At 31.4% G+C, this 15,793-nt stretch overlaps 1 pseudogene; it reads left to right on the top strand.

Moving 5' to 3' along the window:
• LOC119584760 overlaps positions 1-3,239 on the top strand; it is a 7,505-nt pseudogene extending 4,266 nt beyond the window's left edge.
• Positions 3,240-15,793: the final 12,554 nt, after the last annotated feature.

Below are 15,793 nucleotides of genomic sequence, written 5' to 3'. Positions count from 1 at the left end.
ATAATGATATCGTTGATAATGATGACAATACCAAAAATCTTGATGGGATAAGAATACCCGACTAAATTTTATGTTTTCGTGTTTTTATTTATTTTTATACCATTTTAGGAAGTAAATGCAACACAAAATTTCACTGTAGTTTAATATCTTTTTCCTTAGATCTTGTGTGTCCTGATAGTAGCTTGCACGCCAACTCTAAACGGCATGCTAGGCGGGTGGACGGCTGTGTTGCCCAAGTTGCAAGAGGACTCAAGCAGGTTCACGGTGACGGTTCAGGACGTCACTTGGTTAGGTAGTGTTAGAGTGAGGTTGTGTTTATCTGTTTGTCTGTTATTAGACTTTTATTAACTAAGTATGCCCTCTCTCTCTCTCTCTCTCTCTCTCTCTCTTCTCCGTCTCTCTTCTCTCTCTCTCTCTCCTCCTCCTCTCTCTCTCTCTCTCTCTCTCCCTCGTTCTCTTTTCCCCCCCGACCCCCAAACCTCTCTCTCTGTATGTCTTTTTTCTGTAATTATGGAAAATCGAATTCTATGTTTCATGCACTTATATAATTACAAGAATTTGTTAGTATCTATTATCCATAACTTGAGAATTATTTTGATCCACAGTTTTAAACAAAGCTTATATTCGAAATAATGAATGAAATATAAATCTAGCTCTACCTTTTTTTATTTACGTTTTCGCTTTTTTTTTCAACGTTTCCAGCGTCCTTAAACCTAATAGTAGGTATCGGGGTTTGTCCTTTGGCTGGAACGTGGCGGAACACGTGGGTCCCTTTTCGGGCTCCTGTTTCCTGGCGATGTGGGCCCCGTGCCCGGTTTCTGGCTCATACAGGCCTACACGCCGTGGCTCCCTCTGCTGTATGTGTGTCGAGCTGCCTTGGCGATCAGCACGTCCATTTTGAGCACAATGGTACAACCGTGATCGCTGAGCTGTGTCCCGTCGAGATCAGGGGTTTGGCGGGGACCTTGCCCGAGGTGATGGGCTGTGGGTGGGATCCTGCTCTCCTACGTCCTGGCTTACCTGCTGCCTTGGACGTGGCCACGGCGGTGTCGGCCGCTCCCTTCGTGCCACTGGTCTTGCTCATGCTCCTCGTGCCTGAAGTAAGCGACCGCATAAGGAAGAGAGAGAGAGTGAGTGAGTGAATGGGGTGTGGGGAGTGAGTGAGAGAGAGAGAGAAGAGAGAGAGAAGAGAGAGAGAGGAGGAGAGAGAGAGAGAGAGAGAGAGGAGAGAGGGGAGAGAGAGAGAGAATGAGAATGAGAAAAAAAAGAGTCAGTTTCCGTTGATAGATAAAATGCATATACTCTGGAATTACATGATTTACATTCGAACTAGAATATGTCACCCTCCACCTACGTTTTTCAACCGCATGAGTGGCGACCCCCCCCTTTCGTTGGGTTTCTAGGCCCCCCGTAATATCAGACTTCCTTAATTCCCAAATCCGAGAAGCTGCCACATTGATCTGCACTCCATATTAAGTATATGGCGGATTCAAAATAGACTTAGCACTGTGCCTGCATATTGTCTGGGCTAGAGAATGGTTACTTATCAAACCTGCACGTACTTCTCTTCATACACATGTAGTTAAACCAACAGAAATTCCATTGCCTAGTAGTAGATTATGACTAAAAAAACACACACACACACACACAAATATATATATATATATATATATATATATTATATACATAAATATATTATATATATAATATATCAAAATATATATATATATATATATATATATACAAAACATTAGTCTACTGGGTCGCCATGATATGTACCCTGCTCATTATCTCAATGACCTTATACATATATGTTTTCTGTCTTTTCTCCCAGATTTCTTTCCCGTTGAAATTTTTTTATTTGATTTATCTTCATTCAGTCTCCATATTGGCTGGTGAGGAAGAAGAGGATCGACGCCGCCGAGAGATCCTTGCGAGTCCTGTTGGGCCGCAGCGCCGACGTCACGAAGGAACTCGAACGCCATCAGGAGCACCACGACCCTCAAGCAGTCCAAGGTCAAGAACCAGGTAATAGGCAGTTATTTTTGATGTTTTTCTCTATTCCTGCATTTTAATGCTTTTTTTCTTGCATCATCGCATAATTCTAGCATTACTGATTTTAATTTTCTAACAGTTACAAGAGCTTCGCCGAGGTCGTAAAAATCCGTCCCGTGGTACTGATCATTGCTCTGTTCGTCTTTAGGGAAACTCGGCGGGAAAGCCCCCGTCTACAGCTACACCGTCTACATGTTTCGGTAGCGCAGGAGTAGAGCTGGATGCCCTTTTACTGCACAGTGTTCGTCGGAAATTTAAATCGTTTTGGCGCTACGTTAGTGTCAGCTTTCATCCTAGATCACCTGGGCCGAAAGCCGGTGTAGTGGGCGTCAGCGACGATATCGGCCCTGGCGCTGGCTGCCGCCGGCGCCACTGTCTTCCTGGAGGTGGACGAGGCTTCGTGGTGCCCTTGGCAGCCATGCTGGTGTACGTGGGGGCCTACGCAATCGGTCTTGGTCCCATCCTGTGGGCTTATCTCGGCGAACTCCTTCCGACCCCTGTGAGGTCCATGGCAGGGGTCTATAATAACCTTCTTCCACTTCTCCTCCTCCTTCAGCGTTAAACTACATGTTTCTTGAGGTCGTAGCGACCTTCGGCCTCGGTCGAACGCTGATGGTGTTCGGATCCGTCAATCTGGTCATCGCCATAGTCGTCTTCTGCTTTATCCCTGAGACAAAAGGTCGCTCTCTGCAGGACATGGAGAAGGCTTTCGTAGCGAAGGGCCCCCAAGGAAGGAAAAAGACAACCCGACCTTCGAAGCAAACGAAAGCCTCCCCCCACGGACCCCCTCAGCCAGACCCCAAAGCGACTCGCACGGGGGCCGCGACAGCCTCTTGTGCTTCGTCGTCTCCTCCAACGGGCCATGCACACCCTCAAATTCCAGAACCGGACCGTGCACTCCTCCAGGATTCCGCACCTTACCATGCATAACGCTTGGAGCCACAGATGCCCGATGCGCCCCGCGAAGCACCAAGGAACCAGAATCCAGAGCTGGCGATAGGCTTTCTTCACGCAGTTCGTCGAACGTTTCCTCCTCTTCAGCCACAGAGGCCACAATCCCAGCCTTCATTCAACCAGAAGAACCTACATTACAAATTACTTATCTTAAGGGAGACTTTACATTGAAGACGTTCGAGAAGATAATTCGTTCCTTAGCTGCAAAAAGCCTCAATTTCCATTATTAATGAAGAGATGTCAGACTCGGTAAATACGGTGGGCTAAGTATGATATGAGAACACGGTATATGAGCCAGATATCTTATCATAAGTATTTAGCAGGGCCCCATCCTTTAAGAAAGAATATGGTAACGTAAGAACAAGTCATAAGATTTTTAACAAGTTGAAAAAAACGTAGAAAGAGGTAAGGAGAATGAATATCTTCACAATACAATAGATGTATGACTAGTTCCGATTAGATCTTCGTCTGAAATACGTGTATTTCTGACGAAGATATAATCGAAACGATTATATTTTTTGACGAAGATATTTCGAAAACCGGTCAATACATCTCTTTGATTGTAAAGGGTATTCTTTCTCATTCAACCTTTTCTATATACAAGTGAAAAGTGCTTATTCTTATTGGATGGAGACATACTATCCGTAAGAGCTAAGAGATTTTTTTCAAATTACTTAAAAAAAGAGAAATGATATACCGAAAAGACAAAAAAACAATTGGATTCACACTAAAAATAAAGCAAAGTAAGTCATATATCAAGAAGACAAAGTTCAAGTAATTCATGTAAAATATATGTATGTATGTCAGGAACAGCGAATTAAACGCAGACCTGATATGCCTAATTACTCTCCATATTATGTTGGTCCAACCAGACATGTAGTAGTATCATTGCTCGAGCAAGTTTCGTACGGGTTATTCAGCGACTACAATACTTTCCTCAATGCTATTCTGATATAAAGTATGCATTGTATGATTTATACTACTGTATGGATTTTTTTTCATACTGTAAAAATGTTCCGAAGTCTGTCCCTACGAGCCCCTCATCCGCCCCCTGCTAAATAAATTCCAACGAAAATTTTTTTTTTCCCGATTTTTCTTACGCTCAGTCCTTTCATTTTTTGATGTTTCGAGGATTTTGCTCTTCCTTTCTTTTTTATTTATAGCTCTCTCTCCTAACATATATATGTGTTTTGGTTCATATATACATATAATACTATATTATACCTTAAACCATATAACATATATCGGTAATTCTTTCTAAAAATGTATTTCGCGTTCACGAGTTTTTTTGACGTTTATAGGTATACTACAGATGTTACCTTTTTTGGCTGGGGGAATCCATATTCAGCCGCAATTTTGTTTTGATAAGTCCCGATAGTAGGGGAGGGCATGAAGTATAAAAGGGAAAATTATGGGTAAAACGGCTTAAAATACATTTAAATATAATGAAATAATGCAAAATCAACGAAAGAATCTTTAAAAATCAGCCCAAAAACTCAGCCTAAAAAAAGGCCACTTTTAAAAAAAAATTTATAATATATATATATTTATATATATATATATATATATATATATTTTAAAATATATATATATATATAGGGCTGGAACGCCATTTTCCGAAAACTCCGGAACACTCGCTGCAGAAAATGTGCGCCCCGGTCCTCTTCTAAAGAAGAACTCGGGGAGAGATTGAAACCTTTGAAAGTTCTTGTCGGAAAGAACATGGCATAAATTTTAAAGCTCGCTAGATGTTTTATTGGTTTTATAAGGTCATTTGTAGACTACATGCCTGCACTTGTTCAGTGTAAGAATCAAATAGGTATTTTGGAGGTAGTGCAAAATAAGCTATGAGGTTTACCTGGGCCCCCCGAGAACACAAGGTAGTAAACATGAGATCAAATTTAAAAACTTCCATCCTTTCTGATAAAATAATATTTTTTTCCAATTTTTGGGGTCAAAGCTCTGAGGGAACCTCGTATCTTAGATTTCCAAAAAAAATGAAACAAAAAATCACGCAAGAACTACAAAACACACACCGCGCGCCCTCTATACACAAAAATCTCCCTTAACATTATAAAAACTCAATGTTCCCAAATTTTAAAAAACCAAAAGGTCCTCCATTCCACCATGGAAAAATTTAAAATTTATCGGCACCTTACATGTCACACAAAAAAAAAAGGGTGCATAAAGTGTGTTGAAACAAATTTCGCTAGCAACGGTAAGGAACACACAGAAACTATGGGTGTGATGCATATGATGTTACGGGCCAGGATCCGTACGTCTGGATACAAAAACTGGGTTGGCTTGCGCTGTTACAAAAAAAGGGTTTCACAACTCAAGTTAATATGGAATACAAAAATGGGCCACTACACAAAAGGGCTGGAGGTTACCCGCAACGGGAAAACAAGTCAGGGGCCTTTGGGGAATTTTTCTGTGACTTCAAAGTGCTCTTCGGACGCTAAATTCTTTCAAAGCAGGGGGCGATGAAGAAATTGTATTTTCTTAAGCGTAACTAACCTTGCAAACCGAGCGTAAATTTTAAAATTCGTTTGTATGGAACCTCTCATGTTGGGATAGCAAAACACGACCCCGTAACAAAAATTTGGGGAAAGAAGCCTGCAGCAAGGAATTTGAACATAGATTTGGGATGCCTCTTGCTAGGGTTGACATATATTGAAAAGTTCTCATAAAAGGAAGAACTAGTAGATCTGATTAACACCAAAGGCCTGAAAACTGTACCAAACACACGATCGTATAGGGTGGCAACCCCTTCCTAGGGGGCACCGAAATCAAACCAACAGTGTGACGGGTTTTTCCAGAAAAACGTTTGGTTTTCGAATTATGGGAACTGCCCGGGGCAGAAGTGCGATGAATCTAGATGTGACTTGAAACGAAGAAAACAAACGAACGCTTGAGCACTATATCTCGGGAAGTCATGTGATACCCTTTTTAACCACCTAACTGAGTATAAAGAATATGGAATATTTCATTTTTATCTGATACATTGGAAGATTACTCGTACTATACCCTAAATTTACTATGTGATAAATCCCGTATGCAAAAACGTGTTTTTTTTAAACACAGTGGCAAAAGCTATGATGTAATAATTTTTTTTATGAGTATGATTTATATTTTATTTTAACCTTGTACAACTACAGCAGTTAAAACTACTGACAAGGGCAAAATATGTAAAACTGTAAACATGATTCCCAGCCTGGCAGATACCGGGTGGTAAATAACTTCTTAACTTAACTTAACTTATAACGGCAAAGCACATCATTTTTAAGCTGTGAAGTCACGTTTATACATATGTTATACAAAACGTTGTAAACCCAAGCAACCTTACTTTAAACCCCCCTTCGATGCCCCCGCCCCCCCCGGCCCCCCCCCATCGGGGATTCAAACTAACCTAACCCAACCTTACCTAACCCTAAAGGGGGGTCTGTTTTTCCCCCCCCCCCCCCCATCTGGGGATTTACCTATCGGGGGGCTCCGCCCCCCGGGCCCCCCCCCCTGGGGGATTTACCCCATGGGAAAAAATTTTTTCAGTTAGCCCCCTGGACCCAAGGGGGTTACCTTTATTTCTCTTGAGGAAAGGCGACCACAGCCAGGAGAAAAAGGGGGATCCGTTGTTTGGCCCCTTTGGTGCTGCAGCTGGAAGGCCGCTTTGGGGCCCGGTTGCCCCCAAAAGGCACGACCTCCTCCCGCACTGTGGCACCTTTTCCTTTAGTGTCCCCCAGTTTCTTCGACGGTGCTTTTTGGGGCACCGGTGTCGGGGGGAAAAAAAGTTATATTTTATTACCTTCAGGTGCTTAAAAACCTCATTGAAGGCAATCATAAACCTTCCAGCAATCATTTAATTACTGACTGTTCATTATCTTTTCTTTTTTGATTTTTCAATGTGTTTTAAGTCACGTTTTTCAACCTCCATAAAAAAAATTCTTTTGTTTTCCCCCACACAAGCCGTCAAATACCCCCGCCTCGATGATCCTCCCTTTGTTGGGTTTTTTTTTTTCCAAATTTTTTATTCCTATTTCGACCGTTTTCCCAGGTCAAACCCAAATTTTTTTTTTTTCCAGAATTTCACACCAAAGAGTTACGTCTCTGCAAAAAAAGGGGACCCGTCACATATAGTTTTTTTTCACAATACCCATAAAGTGTCTTTTAAAAATTTTATAGTAAAAAAATTCAGAAGATAAAATTAATAAATACAAATTTTTTTCTATGCCAGGGGGCTATTGGTTTGCCACGTGTTTTTATAAAAAGACTGCTGGAAATTACACCTTTTTTGCTTTCTTTTTTTTCACTCGAAAGAGTTTTTTTTACACTTGAAAATGTGCAAGTCGCGGTAGGCCGGCTCACTACACTGTTTTTCATTGCAGGGATCGCCCTTGTACACCCTGACCACCAGATATCAAAAACAAAACTAGGGTTTCCTTTTACTTTTTTGCGTAAATTTTTAATGCCTGGCAAAACTATACACATTTTTAGTACGGAATTTTCGTTTTTTCACCGAGGCCATTTTTTCTAAACTGACAAATGGGCCCCCGGCCGTATGGCCACGCCCCCTGGCAAAAAACACGTGTCGGGAAAAAAAATCACGGGGGTTTTTTGGCACATAAATTTTTAAAATTTGCAATGGGAAAACTAAAAAATTATATTAAAAAAAATGTATATAATAAGGGGAATTTTTAACGTACAAAGTTGAAAATGAATAGTGTATTATTTTTTAAATTTTATAGACACTACTAATGTTTCCACACGACAACGAACCACGCGCGTTGTTGTTGATTTTTTGGGGATTGGGAAAAAACAAAGGTCGTATTTTCTACCTTCGATTTTCCTTTAACCAGCGAGGTGGGGTTTCTGTTTTACTTCATTTTTGTAATCGGTTTTTTTTGCTTTTCATCCCATTTTACTAACCTTTTTTTTGATACTCCGGAAACATATTTATATAGATTTTCCATATATACTAATATACCTATATTACTTAAAATAACATATATATCTATAATATATGCACCTATATATACATATATAAGTACATATAACGTTATACAGATATAAACTTATATAAAATTTATACATGGTGTACACACACTACCCCCTACTTTATGTTATAACACATACAAAATTAGTGAAAATATATATATATAAATTATTATTTATATATATATAAAAATATATTTATAAATATATATATATATATATTTAAAATAATACGTGGTGTGTTGGGGTGGGGTTTTTGAGTGCATAAATAAAACGGGCCCCCCCCCCTCGCGGATGAACTTTCCCAAAAAATATCCTTGATCCACAAATTATATATGGTGCGCATATATATATATATATATTTATATATATATATATATATATATATATATATATATATATTTATATACATACATACTAGATATTTAAAATTTTAAAAATATATATATTTTAATATATATATATATGTATAATTTTATATATATTATATTATAAATAATATATATATATATATATATATTATAATCAATAAAATAAAAATAATAAGGCAAAAATTCATCTTACAACCCTTCATAAGTAAGCTGGCTAAACTCTATATGAACTGCGTGATGCATTCATCTAGGACCTGATCCAAAGGGACACGGCTATACAATGAATCTACAGTGGGAAAAAATTACAACAACGTATTAGTGAAAAAGGGTGATTCACCAAGCTTAATGCCTAAATTTTCAAAGTTTTTTCCCCCAAAAAAATGTACATTTAATAAAGTTTAAAAATGCATCTCTTATTTTTTAAACTATCACTTTTGAAAAAATTTTTTCTCACCCAAATTTAAACAGCTATTTTACATGAAAAATGCTTTATTTTAAATTTGTATAACGAAATCTAATTACGCAATTTAAAATGTATTTCCATATGTAATAAATTTGCTATATTTATCAGAATTTTACTTATATACATATAATAGATTTTTAAAATGAATTCATTTTTTTACAATGAAATAACACTTTTATAATGAAATGTACTATATTTACAATGAAATGTACAAATTTTACAATAAATTACTATATTTACAATGAAGTTACTATCTTAAAATGAAATGTACTATTTTACAATGAATATCTATTTTTACACGGGAAATGTATATTTTTCCATTAAATGTCTATATTTTTTTACCCGAAAGTGCATATATTACCCAAAGTACTATATTTTATAATGAATGTAAGAATTTATTTAAGAACTGTACTAATTCATAACGATTTAGAAAACGTTTACAATGAAATTTACTATGTTTTAAATGAAATTACTATGTTTCAATAAAATGTACTAATTTCCAATAAAATGTATACATTTACAAAAAAAAATGTACTGTGTTTACAAAAAATGCACCATGTTTTCAATAAAAATGCACCATGCTTACAATAAAATGCACCATGTTTACAAAAATGTACTATATTTGTACCATGAAAAATATATATACATTTATAAGGAAATTTTAAAAATTCAGTATTTTAAAAAAAATGAATTGCATTAACTTTTTAAAAAATTGTAATTTTAAAATTTTTTTACTAAATTTAAAAAAAGAAATTTTATTATTTTATGATGAATTGTACTAAATTTTAAAATGCATTGTACTATAAAGAATTGTAATCATTTGTGATTAATTGCACCGTATTTTTTCAATAAACGTCCTAAAAAATTTTATGAATTGTACTATGAATATGTGTTTCCATTTATTTACAAAGGGGAAAAGTTCTATACTTAAAATTATATGTACTATATTCATATGACATGTAATATATTTTCATGAAATATAAAAAATTTTTCAGTGAAATGTAATCTATTTCCGTAAAATATAAAAAATTTACAGGAAATTAAAATTTAAAAGCTACATTTCATACACATGTAAATGGAGTCTTTCGACCGGTTTTAAAATAGCGTACCTTCATTACACATTAAAAAGAATATTTTCATTACACTATAAAAGAAACCTTTCTTTACAACTTATGATAGGTACATTTGCATACATGGTAATATCAGTATATTTTTGTTTAGATTAAAAAAAGGCATTATATGAACACTTCATTTACTGAATAGCAAAACACTTTCCGTCGATACAATGGAAGAAAAAACCCAAAAAACAAAAACTAGATTTTCTGAAAGTTATTGTATTGTGGGTTTTTCTTTCATTTTGAAAATATTTCGTTGGTTATATAATACACTTCATTATAAATATATTGCATTTTATTTTAAATATATTACAATTCTTGAATATAATATATTTTAAAGAATTAAATTTCATTAAATTAATTTTGTTTTATTGTAAATATTCATAAATATAGTTTTAAACTTTACTTAAATATAGTAATTTCATTGTAAACATTTCACTGTAAATTTAGTGGGATTTCATTGTAAATAAGTACATTCATATAAATATATATATTTTTTGTAAATATATTTCACTGTAAATATAGAATCTAATTTTTAAAATTTTATTTAATTATCAGTATAGTACTCCATTGTTTATAGTGCATTGTAAACATACAATCATTTTTATTGTAAACAAACAGTTAGCACGGAAAACGTACAAAAATTTCATTAAAAACATCAATACTTTTATTGTAAAATAGTACATTTCATTGAAAATTTATACATTTTTGTAAATATACAGGCTTTTCACTGTAAACAAAATTACATTTTGTAAATTTGTGCATTTCTTTTGTAAACATAAAGAACATATCTTGAAATTTAATACATTTCATTGAAAAACTTAAAAACATTTCCTTGTAAATGTAGTGCTTTTCACTGTAAACGAGCACATTCCATATTTTTTTAGAAATTTTTTCATTGCAAATTATTATTTTTAAAATCTTTAAATTTAGTACATTTCATTGGAATGTACTTCTTTATTGTACATTTAGTACCTTCCATGCAAATTTAGTTTTGTAATTGTAAATTTTAACGAAAAATTTTAAAACATTTCATTGTAAATTTGATAAATTTAACGGGAAATTTAGTACATTTATTTTTAATTTATACATTTTAAAGTTAATTTTGTACAAAAATTTAATTTAGAAACTAATTGAAAATATACATTTAATATCAAGTATGTACATTTAAATAAGTATAGAACATTTAATTTTAATTTTAGTACGTTTTTAAAGGGAAAAATTTGTACATTTAATTGTACTTTAGTACATCTATTGTAAATTTTGTAATTTTTGTAAATATAGTAAAATTTTTTTTTAAATATAGTACTTTCTTGCAAATATAGTATATTTCTTGTAGATAAGTTATTCTTGGAAAAATAAATTTTCTTGTAAAAAAAATTGTATGTCTTTTAAAGATAGTATAAATTTTTTTATATACAGTATGTTTTCTTGCAAATTTTTATATTTCTTGTAAATTTAGTATTTTCTTGTAAAATAATACATTCCCATAAATATAATCATTTCTTGTATAATGTATGTTTCTTGTATATATTTAGTACCCCTTGTAAATATAGAAACATTTTTTTGTAAATTAGTACATTTCTTGCTAATAGGGTACATTTCTTATAAAACAATACATTTCTTGTTTTAAAAAGTAAATTTTTCTTTAAAATTGTACTTTCAGTAAATAGAAAATTATATATAGTACATCTCATTGAAAAATATAGTATGTTTTTTTTTTTTTACTAGCGTGCATTTCATTACATATTAATATATAGAATATATTTCGTTGTAGATATAAAATTCACTTTAAGCCTGCTTATACATAGCATAATCCTTGGCTATGTAATCCTTATTACAAAAACATTATATTTTTTTTATAAAAAATAATAAAAATTTTTTAAATATTTCATTTCCCCTGTAAAAAATTTTTCTATTTCACGATATTTTTACATTTCACTGTATCTTTTCTTTCACTCTCAAAATTTAAAAGTTTTACGTATTAACATTTGCATTTTTTATTTAGAAAAATTTCATTAAAATTTTTGCATTTTGTAATTTTAGTAAATTTAACAATAATTTTTAAAAATTGTACATTTTAAAAAAAATTACATTTAATTGAAAATTAAATACATTCAATTATAAATTGATTACATCTAAAAGTAAAATTTATTTTTGAATCTGATCATTTAACGATAAAATTGTAATTAAAAATTTTAAATTTGTACATTAGATTTTAATAAAGTACTTTGATTGTAAAAATTAAAGATTGTAAAATATAGTATATATAATCATAAATATTCATTGAATTTAAACCAGTACTTTAATTTTAATACAGTAATTTAAATTTTAAAATAGTACATTTAATTATAAACATGGTACATTGATTATTATAATTTTCTCTAATTATAAATACATTTTAAGGAAAAAAATACATTTAATGAAAAAGTAATTTAATGGTAAAGTAAGACATTTAACTGTAAATTAAGTAAATTCAATTTTAGATTTGTAAACTAGTAATTTTTTGAAAATAGTCATTTCTTATAAAAATAGTAATTGTCTTGCAAAGCGTATATTCATTTAAATTTTTATATTTCTTGTAATTAGTTTTTTCTTGTAAAAATTTAATATTTTTTTGTAAATATAGTATTTTCTAGTAAATTAGTATTTTCTTTTAAATAAAGTATATTTCTTTTTAAATATATATTTTTTTAGAAAAAAGTACATTTTTTTATTTTTTTACATTTCTTGTAAAAGTAGTATATTTTTTGTAATATAGTAAATTTCTTGTTTAAATATAGTCCATTTTTTAAAAAAAATATAGTAAATTTTTTTTAAACATAGTGCTTTTTGTGATATGTAATTTCCTTTTAATATAGTACATTTTTTTGTGAAATACTACTTTCTTTTAAACATAGTGCATTTCGAAAAATAGAACATTTAATAAATATATACATTTCTAATAAATATAGTAATTTCTTAAAATAGTGCATTTTTGTGAAAAATAGTACATTTTTTTAAAAATAGTGCTTTTTTGTGTCATTTCCTTGAAATAAAAAAACATTTCTTGTGAATATATAAAATTTTTTGTAAAAAAATAAATTTTTTTGGAAATACGTACATTTCTTTTAAAATAGACATTTCTTGGGAAAAATAGTACATTTCTTTTAAAAAAGACATTTCTTGTAAAAATAGCAAATATCTTGTAAATTGTACTTTCTTGAAATTAAAGCATATTTTTTGTTAAACATAGTACTTTCTTTTAAATATAGTACATTCTTGTAAATATAAAAAAATTTCCTGTAAAATATACATTTTTGTAAAAAATAGTCATTTTTGTTAAAACAGTAATTTTTTGTAAATATAGTCATTTCTTGTAAATATAGTACATTTCTTGTAAAAATTGAATATTTCTTGTAAAAATAGTAGTTTCTTTTAAAATATATTTTTCCAAAAAAAAAATTAATTTCTTGCAAAAAATTAACATTTCTTGAAAATATAGTCATTTCTTGCAAAATTGTACTTTTTTAAATATAGAATTTCTTGTAAAAAAAATATTTTTAAAATATATTTTTAAATTAAAAATTAAAAGTTCAAATTTAAAAATTTATTAATTTTATATATTTTTTTTAAAAAAATTTAAATAAATTTTGTAAAAGTACTTTTTTGATTAATTGATTTCTTTTAAAAAAGATATAATGTATTTAACAGTACCATATATGTTAATATAGATGGGAAAAAATTTTCAGTGTGATAATTAAGACAAAAGAAAGTATTTTTTCTTTATCAAATGCTACATTTTTGGGAAAAGCTACTTTAATATATTTTTATAACGGGAATGGGCTGAATGAATCCCCCTTTTTCCCTAAATGTTTTTAATTTGATTTAACTGTAGATTTCACTTTTATATGGCCGCGTTTCCTACGATCATCCATACATGATGAAACATGCCCTTTATGAGACGTTTATTGCTGAAATGCCTGATTAACAAAAAGTATATTTTTCTATGGAGTCATTTGTTTTTTTGGGTTGCCCTCCTTCACTTTCTGAAGTGAAGGACTTCAGCCAAACTTACCTGTGAAGACTTTCAAGATGAATTTTTTTACCGTGTCTTTGCAAATACTCGTCTGCAAGTCAACACCGTCCTTTTCACCGTAAATCTCCTGGATGTTAGCCCACCTTGTTACGTTACCCCCTACGGACTACTAACTTACATGTTTCTCATGGAAAAGGTCTCTCAGTATCAGGTCCACAGCTGGCTTACTCTACACATATGTCACCCAGTTGAAGATCAAAAAAGAAGAATCGGTATACACTTTTACCAGATTCAGCCCGAAACCATCACCATTATTTACTCGGCTACCGAATTGGGAAAAGCAAAGTAACACACGTTGTAGGGGCAACTTTAATGCCCCCGGCTGTATCGACAGTTTTTTCTTTTGAAAACTTGGGCCCCCCTTCATTACAACCCCTCCTACATACACTAATTTGATGTCTTCAGTTTTCCCCCACACAAGCCCCATATATGTGAAATACGACATGACTAACCCCTTGGCCAATCCTCAAGCCCTTTTGCCGACAATTTCATTAAAGAAGCAGTTTATTAAAGTGGTAACGGTTTTTCCCAGAAAATCAAAAGTAATGGGCCCTGACGTTAGTGGGGTATTTACGATTGGGTTTTCCGTTTATAAAAAATTTTAGTTTCCCCCAAAAGGAAAAAAAATTTTTAATAAAAAATCGATTATTGAACCCAGGAAAATATGTAAATTTGTTTCCCCATATGCACCTATGTAATGTATACTTTTATATACTATATTTTTCATACAACCTTTTCTCGTTTTATAAATTTCATGCGAATTAAGCAAAAACCTAAGTGCATTTCCTCCCTTTTTATGCACACAATCCCTTCCCAAATTTCACGCGTTACACATAGCGTTCATTTCAATTTTACATTTTAAGTAGAATACCTTTTTATTTCACACCTTAAAATAAGAGTACATTTCGCTTTTTAAAATGTTTAAATCTATGTCATTTTCGTTGTCCCCCATAAAAAAGGGATTATATTTAACACGATATAATACACTTCATTATTTAAAATTTTACATTTTATTGTAAAATATTACATTTATTGTAAAAAATTTTATATATCGAGGGAAAAAGTTTTTTTTTCACTGTAAAAGTTTTTATATTTTAAAAGAAAAATTTTCTATATTCCCCAAAAAAAATATACTATATTTTACAATGGAAATTTTCCATATTTAAAAAAAAAAATTTTCTATTTTTTTAATGAAATTACCATATAATGACATTTACTATATTTACAATAAAATTTACTATATTTACAATGAAATGAACTAGATTTACAATGAAATGTGCTAGATTTACAATGAATGTACTAGATTTACAATGAAATATACTAGATATACAATGAAATGTACTAGATTTACAATGAAATGTACTGTATTTTACTAAAATAACATTATAAATTGGTGTACTTATATACTAAATATAAAAATGCTCCTATATTTTTCAAATGTTACAAAGAAATTTATTAAATTTAGAAGGAATTTTACTATATTTTACAATGAAATTTACTATATTTACAATGAAATGCATTATATTTACAATGAAATGCATTATATTTACAATGAATTTTTTTACTATATTTACAATAAATATTTCTATATTTTACAATTAATTTTACTATATTTACAGCGAAATTTTTATTATTTACAATGAAATGTACTATATGTTGGCAATAAATGTACTGTACATTTATAATGAATTATACTAAATTTATAACGTATTGTACTAAATCCTAAAGTATTGTGCTAAATGGTGGATTGCACTATATTTGTGATGAA

This window comes from Penaeus monodon, chromosome 18 (genome assembly GCF_015228065.2).
Source record: "Penaeus monodon isolate SGIC_2016 chromosome 18, NSTDA_Pmon_1, whole genome shotgun sequence".
Taxonomy (NCBI): Eukaryota; Metazoa; Arthropoda; class Malacostraca; order Decapoda; family Penaeidae; genus Penaeus; species Penaeus monodon.
Note: the sequence above shows the minus strand (reverse complement) of the source record. Positions and strands in the feature narration are given on the sequence as shown.